Source organism: Tenrec ecaudatus, chromosome 14, assembly GCF_050624435.1.
Source record: "Tenrec ecaudatus isolate mTenEca1 chromosome 14, mTenEca1.hap1, whole genome shotgun sequence".
Taxonomy (NCBI): domain Eukaryota; kingdom Metazoa; phylum Chordata; class Mammalia; order Afrosoricida; family Tenrecidae; genus Tenrec; species Tenrec ecaudatus.
The window spans coordinates 108,038,671-108,050,172 of NC_134543.1; the positions used below are offsets into that span (position 1 = coordinate 108,038,671).

At 43.1% G+C, this 11,502-nt stretch overlaps 1 pseudogene; it reads left to right on the forward strand.

Moving 5' to 3' along the window:
- Positions 1-3,681: 3,681 nt before the first annotated feature.
- LOC142426007 (glutathione S-transferase P pseudogene) lies at positions 3,682-4,314 on the forward strand (annotated as a pseudogene).
- Positions 4,315-11,502: the final 7,188 nt, after the last annotated feature.

Consider the following 11,502-nt stretch of genomic DNA (forward strand, 5'->3'; position numbering starts at 1 on the left):
CATCCTTGTGTGATTTCTTAAGTTCTGCTCCTGGATTTGAGTCCTAATTTTGACGGCTAATGCCAAAGATTCCTTTCCTGTTGCAGGCACTTACAGAGTAATTGTGTTGTCAGGCGCCATGGGGAAATGGCTGAATTTTGGAATATTGATGATCTTACAGATTACAAAAACAGCTGATGGTTGAACAAGATGAATTAGAACTGTGCAAGTCCATCTACAGGGTGGATGTTTTTTGTTTTATTTAAATAATTTTATTGGGGCTCATACAAATCTTATCACAATCCACACATACATCAATTGTGTAACACACATTTGTACATTCATTGCCCTCATCATTCTCAACACATCTGCTCTCCACTTAAGCCCCTTGCATCAGCTTTTCATTTTTTCATCTCCCTCTCCCCTCCCTCATGAACCCTTGGTAATTTATAAATTATTATTCTGTCATATCTTACACTGTCTGACATCGCCCTTCACCCACTTTTCTGTTGTCTATCCCCCAGGGAGGAGGTTATATGTAGATCTTTGTAATCAGTTCCCCCATTTCCAACCCACCCTCCTGGTATCACCACTCACACCACTAGTCCTGAAGGGATCATCCACCCTGGATTCCCTGTGTTTCCAGTTCCTATCTGTATCACTGTACAAGGCTGGATGTTTTTTACTACCCTGTGACTCTCCCCTTCTCTGTATGAGCAGTTTGTCTCTCTAGTAAATCGCAGGCCTCTCATGGCTCCTGTGTACTTTTCATTGTGTTCCCTGCAATACTGGAGACCGTCAATAACTCCGTGGGACTCATAGGACGGCCACCAGTGATGCAGGAAGTGCTCCCAAGCAGCAGTTAAAAGCCATGACACTATAAGAACACGTTGAATTGCTTGCACTGTGCTGTACACTGAGGTCTGCAGCTGCAGTGGCCTATCATTTCAAGATAAACGAATGCAGCATCATGACAGGGGTAACAAGAGAAGAGGAAATTCATGAAGCCATTACTGCAGTGACACCAGCGGACACAGATACAACTTGCTTTTATTTGTTGTTGTTGTTGTTTATGTTGTCAGTAAGGTTCTGGTCAACACTAGATTATTAGTCGTTTGAAGAGTGCCTGAAGTTATACAAGGATTTTTGACTGCATGAGTTTGGGTTGTTCAAATGTTGGCTGTATCACTCACACATGTACTTTATGCATAATTGCTATTATTTTCAATTTCTCAACAGTAATTGGATTCTGACAAGTAGTAAAGTAAATGGTAAAAACATGAGCTTCATAATGAGGTAATTCTATTTTTATTTAATTTTAATCTGGAAGGATTTATTGATCACTAAACGAGAAAACTAATGGTTACATATTTAAGACAAAACAAAAGCTACTTATTGTTAGAACAATTATCGCTATATGTTATGCACATATAAACAATCAAACTTTATATAGAATCTCAGACACAAAAGAACTATTTTAATACAGAAAGCAATCAAATGTAATGAAAATAAAAATGCAGCTCTAGAGAAAGCATTTGAAAGAGGCTCCTTTTTTAACCCCAAAGAGAGAGGTACTTTCACAATGATAAAATTTGGGAAATGAGAGACTTCTATTAGCATCTCAGGAGACTGTGTGGTTCAAGCCCCATCCCCTACACATGCTTTATATTTGGGCCTTACCCCATGTCGACAATATTAGCTCTAAACCGATTTCTGGAGAAAAGGAAAAGTTAAAACATTTAGAAATAATATGTGTTCACATTGATAATATATTTTCACAGTGAAAGGTCTGTAGTTTGTGCTTATGTGTTCCTGATTTCCTGGTACTAAATCATTCCAGAAATTACTATACTAAGAAAATAAATCATAGACTCCTGAGTGTTTTGTATGTAGAATATGTGGAATATCAGGATATCTGGAAACTACAACTGGATAGGGAAGTAATTCATATATAAACAGCATAGTCTATTGATATATTTTTAATTTTGAAGTATGGAATAGTTCAAGACATAATAATTTTCATAAAAAATCCTAGTATATAATACTGATATTTAAGATACTGTTTATTTTTATTTCAGATTAGCCTCTTGTCTGAAGTAAAATTAAAATGTACATATACAGCTGAAACCAAACCCAGAGTCTTTTCCCTTTCTTGTCTTCTCTTAGGGAACCGCTATCTTAAAAATAAGGTGTATAATCCCCATTCATGTTATGTTATTCTATTAAATACATAGGTCTCCTGTTTATTTGTGGGTCTCAGAAACGTCACATAAAAGGCGTCTCTCACTTTGAAACTTTTTTCCTTTTTTATTTTTACTCAACATAACTAATGAAATCACCTTAATTTTAAAATGAAATTTGGCTAAGGAAATAAACCTTACATATTATATGTATCATAAATCTTGTTGACGAGTCAAGTTGTTACTATCACTTTTTTCCTATTAAAACAGTGCTGTGCAGTAGGATGCGACATTACTGGCATGAAGTAGCGAGGTCTGAGGGGCCGGCCCTAATCCCAACTACGTGGACAGCTGCCTCTCCCCCCAGAAGAATTTACTTCAGAGGACAACACTGAAGCTACAGCTCAGGGAGAGGGACATGTCTGATCAGAGCACACGGGAGCAAATGAAGGGGGAGGAAGAGAGAGGGCAGCACATCCTGGCCCACCAAGCCTTGAGGATGATATTCCTGCTCAGAACAGAGAGGACCATATGGCCAGCCTCACTATGAGATACAACATCCCTCAATGACCCATAGCCCTACAGGGGACAACACTGGAGGCACAGTATGGGAATTGTCCCCAATCTGACCCCACCACAGTGAGGCAAAACACTAAGTGTGTGCAACAGAACAGCAAGGAGACCAAAGCAAGGAAGTCCCAAGGGAATCCCAAAAATAGACTTTGGGGCCAGGGTGTGAGACCCCATCAGACTCGACCAGAAAACACTCCTAAAGGTCATCAAATAGCCCTTGAATTATTTATAAGCTTTTCTCTTTTTTTGTCATTAGTTTTGTTGTTGTTTTGTTTTTTTTGTTGCTTTGTTTTGCTCTTTCTTGTGTTTGTGCATATTATTATCTCTGCAAGTATATCTAGATAAGATAGGCTGGATAAACAATCTGGAGGATAAAACAATGGGATTGATGGTTCCGGGGATACATAGGAAGAAGGCTGGGGGAAAGGAAGTGGTGTGAACAAACACAAGGACAAGAGACCAACAAGTGATCCAAAATCGGTGGCAAGGAGGGTGTAAGAGGCCTGGTAGGGTTTGATCAAGGGCAATGTAACCAAGCAGAATTACTGAAACCCAAATGAAGGGTGAGCATGATAGTGGGACAAGAGGAAAGTAAAAGGAAATAGAGGAAAGAGCTAGGAAGCAAAGGGCATTTAGAAAGGTCTAAATATAAGCATGTACATATGTAAATATATTTATATATTATGATGGGAAATATATCTATGTATATATATATGTGTGTGTTTCATATTAAGGTAGCAGATGGACATTGGGCTTCCACTCAAATACTCTCTCAATGCAAAAATACTTTGTTCTATTAAATTGTCATTTCATGATGCCCACCTTCCCAATACAATTGCTGAAGGCAAAGAGGGTACAAAAGTAAATGTGGTGAAGAAAGGCGATGGTGCCCGGCTATCAAAAGATATAGCATCTGGGTCCGAGCTCCGTCACCGCTTGCTCCGCCAGTATGCCACACTATACCATCGTCTACTTCCCCGTTAGAGAGCGCTGCGAGGCCATGTGCATGCTGCTGGCTGACCAGGGCCAGAGCTGGAAGGAGGAGGAGGTGACCAAGGAGACTTGGATGCAGGGACAGCTCAAGGCCTCTTGTCTCTACGAGCAGCTCCCCAAGTTCCAGGACAGGGACCTCAGCCTGTACCAGTCCAACGCCATCCTGCGGCACCTGGGCCGCTCCCTGGGCCTCTATGGGAAGGACCCTCGGGAGGCGGTGCTGGTGGACATGGTGAATGATGGTGTGGAGGACCTGTGCTGTAAATACGGCTCCCTCATCTATACCAACTACAAGGCTGGCAAGGAAGATTACCTAAAGGCGCTGCCTGGGCACCTGAAGCTCTTTGAGACCCTGCTGTCCCAGAACAATGGGGGCCAAGCCTTTATCATTGGTGACCAGATCTCCTTTGCTGACTATAACCTGCTGGACCTGCTGCTGGTTCACCAGATGCTGGCTCCCAGCTGCCTGGACACCTTCCCCCTGTTCTCGGCCTATGTGGTGTGGCTTAGTGCCCGGCCCAAGCTCAAGGCTTTCCTGGCCTCTTCCGAGCTCGTCAACCTTCCCATCAATGGCAATGGGAAACAGTGAGGGCATGGGAGCCTTGGGTGGGTGTGGGGGCCACCTGCCTACCTTTCCTGACCCACCACCAACCACTGCTGTCAAGACACTTCCCATTCGAAGTGACCCCCGCTGGGTTTCTGAGGCTGTCAATCTTTACGGAAACCGACTGCCTCATCTTTCTCCCTTTGGGGAGCTGGTGGGTTTGAACCGCTGAGTTTTCAGGTCAGCACCTGAGTGTGTAACCTGCAGTGTCCCCAGGCTCCTTCTTCTCCCTTTCCTGGAGCAATAAAAGTTGTCTGAGAAAAAAAAAGATATAGCATCTGGGGTATTAAAAGCTTGAAGGACAAACAAGCAGCCAGCTAGCTCAGAAGCAACGAAGCCCACTGGAAGAAGCACACCAGCCTGCGTAATCAAGAAGTGTCGATGGGATCAGGTATCAGGCACCAAAGAACAAAAAATCATATCATTGTGAATGAGGGGGAGTGTGGATCGGGGACCCAAAGCCCATCTGTAAGCAACTGGACATCCCCTTACAGGAGGGTCATGGGAAGAAGACAAGCCAGTCAGTGTACAGTGTAGCAGGGATGAAACATACACCTTTCTTCTAGTTCTTAAATGCTTCCTCCCCCACATTATCATAATCCCAAATCTACCTTATATATCCGTCTAGACCAGAGGATGTACACTGGTACAAATAGGAACTGGAAACACAGGGAATCCAGGACAGATGAGCCCCTCAGGACCAGGGGTGAGAGTGGTGATCCCAGAGGGTGGAGGGCAGGTGGGGTAGAAAGGGGGAACTGATTACAAGGATCCACCCTGGGGGGTGGACAACAGAAAAATGGGTGAAGGGACACGTTGGACAGTGTAAGACAAGACAAAATAATAATTGATAAATTATCAAGGGTTCCTGAGGGAGGGGTCGGGGAGGGAGGGGAAAAATGAGGAGCTAATACCAAGGGCTCAAGTAGAAAGCAAATGTTTTGAGAATGATGTGGACAATAAATGTACAAATGTGCTTGATGCAATGGATACATATATGGATTATGATACGAGTTGTATGAGCCCCCAATAAAATGATTCTAAAAAGAAAGAAAGAAAGAAAGAAAGAAAGAAAGAAAGAAAGAAAGAAAGAAAGAAAGAAAGGAGACTTATCTCACAATATATGGGTGGAGGCACAGGCAGTCAGGCGGAGGTCAAACCAAACTCAGGGAGGTACAGATGAATCCAACATAAACAAGGGGAAAGGGAGAACAAAGAAGGAACATGGGGTGGGGAAAAACTGAGATGATGACATGGGGGAAAGAAGGCACTAACCCACCCAGGGGGAGAGTACTGGTTGTGTCTTCACAGAATTGGAGCGTGCATACAGACCCCACCAGGGTTCACCAACTGGGAGGGCAACAAATGTACCACATGGAAGAATGCATGAAAAGACTACAGGGCCAGCCCTAACCAGAGCCAACCCGAGCCCTGCTGTGGAAGTGTGTGTCACAGAGAACGACACTAGACCTTCAGGTGGGGGAAAGGAACCAACTTACCATGCCCCACAGAGCAAACCAAGAAGGACAGAGAGAAAGGGGCAGTTGGCCTAGACTCCAGATAGGCACAGCAAACCCAGAGGATGAGTTCCCTGCATGGAGCTGCTGAGGCACAGAGAGGATTGTGAGACAGCCAACAGCAGACAAAATGTTGTCCCCTAATTGGAGCATATGGTGACAGGGGACAATAATGGGGACACCGAATGGGGAGAAAGTGTGAAAATGGAGCATAACAGATCAACAATTGAAGTAAAGCCAACCCACAGAGCCCCTGAGGAGCCCTAAGAATAGACTTCGAGCTAGGAGGGGCAGCCCCCGGATCTCCCTCAGGACCAGGGGGAAGGGACCCATAGGGGTCAGTGAATAGACCTGGACCTATGTATGGTTTTTTCTTCTTTCTCTTTCACCTTTTTTTTCAGCTGTAGGCTTTCTTATTGTTCAGAATAGGACATTGCTGGCTTGCCTGCTTATATAGGATGGACATGGGGGAAAAGTTCAGGGAGCAGGTAATGGGGCCAATGGCCCTGGAAGGTCTAGGGGGAAGAAAGAGGTGGGAAGATGCATGTGGTAAGTGGAGAGCATTATAAACAGGGGAACAACTAGGGAATCAAAACCAGCATCTAGGAGAGGGTGGAGATCCTGTGAGTACTAGAGCAACACCAAGCCAGCAGAGAAGAAGCAGCAAAAGGTGGGAAAAGGGGGAAAGTGACGGTGGGGCAGGAGGAGGCAAAAGGAAACAGAGGTAAGCTCTAGGAAGCAAAAGTATCGATAGGGATATTAACAGAGGTTTGTACTATGTAAATACATTAATCCATAAAAATGGGGTATTGACCTCTGTACATATATTTAGAAAGCAATACACTGAGTCTGTAGATGGGCCTTGGGCCCGGGCTCATACCTTCCCTTAATACAAGAACACTTTATTCTAGCATATTGGTATTCTGTCGTGCTCAACCCACCACCCCCATGATGGCTGAAGACAAAATGGGTGCATAAGCAGATGTGGTGAAGACAGAGGATGGTGCCTGGCTAGTAAAAGATATAGTGTTTGGGGTATTAAAGGCTTGAAGTTAAACAAGCAGCTGTCCAACAGTGAAGCTACAAGCCCACATGGAAGAAGCACACCAGGTGGTGCAACTATGAAGTGTCATCAAGACTGGGCTATGGGCATCAGAAGATTCAGAAAAACAATCAGCAAACAAACAAAAATGCATTGGTGAGAATGGGGGCAGCAAGGTTGGAATGGAGCCCTAAAGCCCATCTGTGGCCAATGGAACATCCCCTCACAGAGGGGTCACAGGGAGGGGATGAGTATCAGGGTGTGTTAAAACACCAATGGATCACACAATATATGTCTAGTCCCTTGAGGCCTCCTTACCCACCCCACCCTCACTATCATGACCCCACTGCTGCTTCTCACTCTGGTCTAGGCGGGAGCATGTACATAGGGAAAGGCAAGAGATAAAACTCAGGACACATGGAACCCAGGAACAGGAATGGGAATCGAGATACCAATAGGGCAGGGGGAAAGGGGAGAAAGGTGGGGAGGAAGGGGGGTACTGATCCCAATGAATGTCACATAACCACACACCCCCATCCAGGGGGAAAACAACAGAAACCAGAGGGGAAAGTGGACAGTGGTCGGTGTGATATTTGAAAATAATTAACAATCTACAATCTATCAAGGGGCCATGAGGGTTGGTGAGGGAGTGCGGAAAAAGAGGAGCTGATCCCAAGAGGTCGATGGAAAGTAAATGTCTGAAAAAGGAATGGTGGAATATATGTACTAATATGTTGAATACAAGTGATGTATGGATTGGAAGAGCCCCAATAAAATGATCTAAAATATCTAGATAAATAAATAAATAAGAGGGTGCTATGAAAACTATATCCTAGTTTATATGTACAAGTTAACTTTTTTTGGAGTAAGACCTGAGATATTAAAAGATCATAGGGCATGCTTATCTTTAATGTTGCAAAGAATTAAAAATGGTAGTTTAAAACGATTCTTTACAAAATTGTACAGAAGAGCAATGAAGAAGGAGAGCATCATTTTTGTTTTTAATTAGAAAGGAAATGTAAAAAGCCAAATGGACAAGCCCTCTGATTTTTAAATCTCTCACCTACTTATTCTTCTTCAATATTTCTTACATCCACAAACTGGAGGAGAAACTTTTACATTTCATTCAAAATGCCCTTCATGCACTGTTAGCAAGCCTTCTCTAATAACATCAGCAAGGGAATCAGCTAACAAGACCTCCAGTACCCTCATTTCAGAGCAAGTCCTCACTGGGGAAATAAAAAATATGCTTGAGCAAATTATATACATAGTTAATGAGGAAAAAACACATTATGGTCTTTGATGAAAATGTGTTCATTTTTTTACCCAATTTATTCACGTGTCTAGAAGTAGTCTAATTTGGACTACAATAGCTTCTTAAGTTCTTGACCAACGAGTGGAAGCAAAATATCTGCCAGTAAACACACACATTTGTGTACCTGATCACCAACAGTTCCTCGGGCATGATTACATGGTGGAAATGACAACCACAAAGGTGCCCTTAGTGAGTTTATGGAGTCACAACTCCAGGGGCTACACACGAGAACGGTGTTCTAGAATAGCTGTTTTCTCAGCAATTGATTGTCTAGCTTTTCTTCCATGGTGCTTTGGGTGGATTCCAAACTCCGATGTTCAGGAACCAGCAGATCATGTAACCATTTCACCCCCCTGCAATTATACTGTACCCTTAAAATACATAAATAAAACAATGCCACCGAGTTGATTCAAACTCAGCAACTTTATGTTGTTATGGCTAGGTGCCATCAAGTGGGGGCGGACTTATAGCGTCCCGATGTGCAATGCAACAAAAATTCATCCTAGTCTTGCACCTTGTGCACAATTGTTTATAGACTTCAGTTCATTGGGGTAGCCACTGTATCAATCCATCTAAGCGAGGGCTTTCTACTTTTTCACACCCCTCTACTTTACCAATCATGATGACTCTCTCCAGGGACTGGCCTCTCTTGATAATATGCCCAAAGTGCATGAGAGGGAGTTTTATCATCCTGGCTTCTGAGGGCTAATTTTATTTCCATTTTTTTTTTTTGTTCTTTCGGCACTCCGTGGTATTTTCAAAATTCTTTGCCAGCATTACAGTTCAAATGCATAGATTCTTCTTTGGCCTTTCTTATTTAAGGTCCAATTTCCATATGCATATGAGGTTATTGAAAATTGCCTTTGGTCTAAAAAAATGCCCTGCCATTGAGTAGATGCTGATGCATAGGCCTCAAAATAACACCCTTGCTTTTAAACCCTTTAGAGAGGCCTCGTGTAGCCGATGTACCCCTATGCAATGCATTCTAGATCTCTGGACTGCTGTCTCCCTAAGCATTGATTGTGACAGAAGCGAGATGAGATGCTTGCCGATGACAATCTTTTCTCCATTTATCATAAGGTGACTTACTGCTGACGTGGGAAAGATTTGGGTTATCTTTCCATCGTATCGAAAGCTTTGGTCTTGCGTGACCATCAGCAAGTGCTTCCGGCCCTCCTCCATTTCAACAAGCGAGGTGGTGCCGCCCGCAGATGGCAGCTTGGTTACCAGCCTTCCTCCTGTCGTGATGCCGCGTCCTTCTCCACACGGTGCAACCTTTCTGATCACTGGATCAGCGCGCATGTTGAATAAGTCTGATGAGCAGATACAATCATGGCACCCATGGCCTGATTTAAAACCACGCAGGGTTCTCTCGTTCCGTTTGAATGGCTGTCTCCTGACCCAGGGAGAGGTTCTGAGTGAGTACCATGAATTCCCATTCTTATCAATAGTGTCCATTATCAGTGATCTTTGCGTGCTGCGCATGTTGGACGACTTTCGATTTTCCCAGATTCATACTTCATACCTTCCACGTTTCCGTTATCAATAGACACTTGTGGCTGTGTTCGCTCATCTTGAGTCTTGCCCTCTCCGTAAATGAAGGTCCTGAAAGCTTTCTTCCGTCCGTGTCAGCGGAGAGACGGACTCTACTTTGAGAAGGCAGCTCTTCTTCGCTCACATTTTGAGACCCTTCCAACCTGAAGGGCTGGTCGCTGGACACCACTTCTGACGGCGCTCTGCTGCTCTCTGTGAGGTTTTCAGCATCTGACAAGGTGTCCCCACTATTCCTAAGGTTTCAGTGGCTAATTCCACAGAAGTGCACAGCCCATTCCTACCTCTAGTATTATTTTTTAAATGCCAGTGACATCGTTCCAGCATCATAGCAAGACCCAAACCACCACAGGACAACAAACTGACAAAAGTCTAAGACCCAAACTAAAATAAATGCCACTGAATTTTTGCCAACTTATACTGAACCCATAGACCAGGGATGAACTGCCCCTGTGTGTTTCCCAGACTGACATTCTTTACAGAAGTAGAAATCCCCATCTTCCACCCATATTACATCCGGTGGTTTCTTTGGACCTTGCAGTTAGCAACCCAATCTATAGACAAACCAGGTAGGAATATGTAAATTTTTCCAGGAACAAACTGCCTCGTCTTTCTCCCTTGGAGCTGCCGGTAGATTCGAACTGCTGATCGTTCATGTAACAGCTGAACACCTAATCCACTATGCCACCAAAGATCCTCCATTATTCAAAGTGCCTCCAGAAATCTGTCATATAAACTGCATGTGTCAAGCCAGGCTTCATTTTCTGCTCAAATGAGCTTTGCATACTTATTTGTATTTTTCCTACTTTCTCTCTAATTTTATATAAAACTCTATTTTAGTTGATAGCTCTGGAACATCAGAATAGCTGACAGTTTGACAAAAAGCATACAAAACATATGAGGCTATTGTTGTGAACTTCCTAAAAGAATCTGTGGATATAAATGCACTGATACTTTGTAAATCAATTTTTTCTATATTTATTGCTATAACTTTTGATATATTTTCAATAATGCCTTTATTTTCATGTACATAGCTTTTCTTTGTCTATGAACTTATAACTAATAATAATTCAGCCTCTGTATGAGAGTCACTTGTATGTAATCAACACTTATTTAGGTTATTAGTTAGAGAACTTAATTGGCAAGAATAAGAAAATCCTATTCAAGTGAGTTTAAATGATAATGAAATTGATTCACTCAAGCAAATGAAAGTCCAGTGGAGCAATGCACACAATTATTCATGCAAGATGACATATGACACAGTCCAATGAGCACCAATTCCTTCAGCCATTGAGTCCATGCTGACTCATAGTGTCCCCAAATTGTAACACTGGGAGTCCTATTTAATGGAGAGCAAGGCAGTGAATGCCAGAAATACAATTCATAATGCCCAACACCAGCCTAAATAATCCTGCAATGGGACCACTCTCTGTGTACTTCATCTGGGTCAGCCAGAGAATGATAGTGATGTATTGAGTACAAACCCCATTCCAAGCCTTAGATATTGAAAAATAGTATATTTCTCCATTTTTTTCATACCAATTTGATTTACAATCTAAAATTGCTTCAACTTCCAGAGCTTGCCTAGAACCAAGGTTGTTCATCAAGTTTGGCTTGTTTTACATGAGGCTAAGGAATCAGGAAGGCCTTTCTAGTGACCGCTTGCCTCGCTACATTCTTCGATGGAGTCTTCCATTGACTAGTTCACAGCGTCTAATGCAATTGCCGTAGAAACCTTAGGGTGCAGG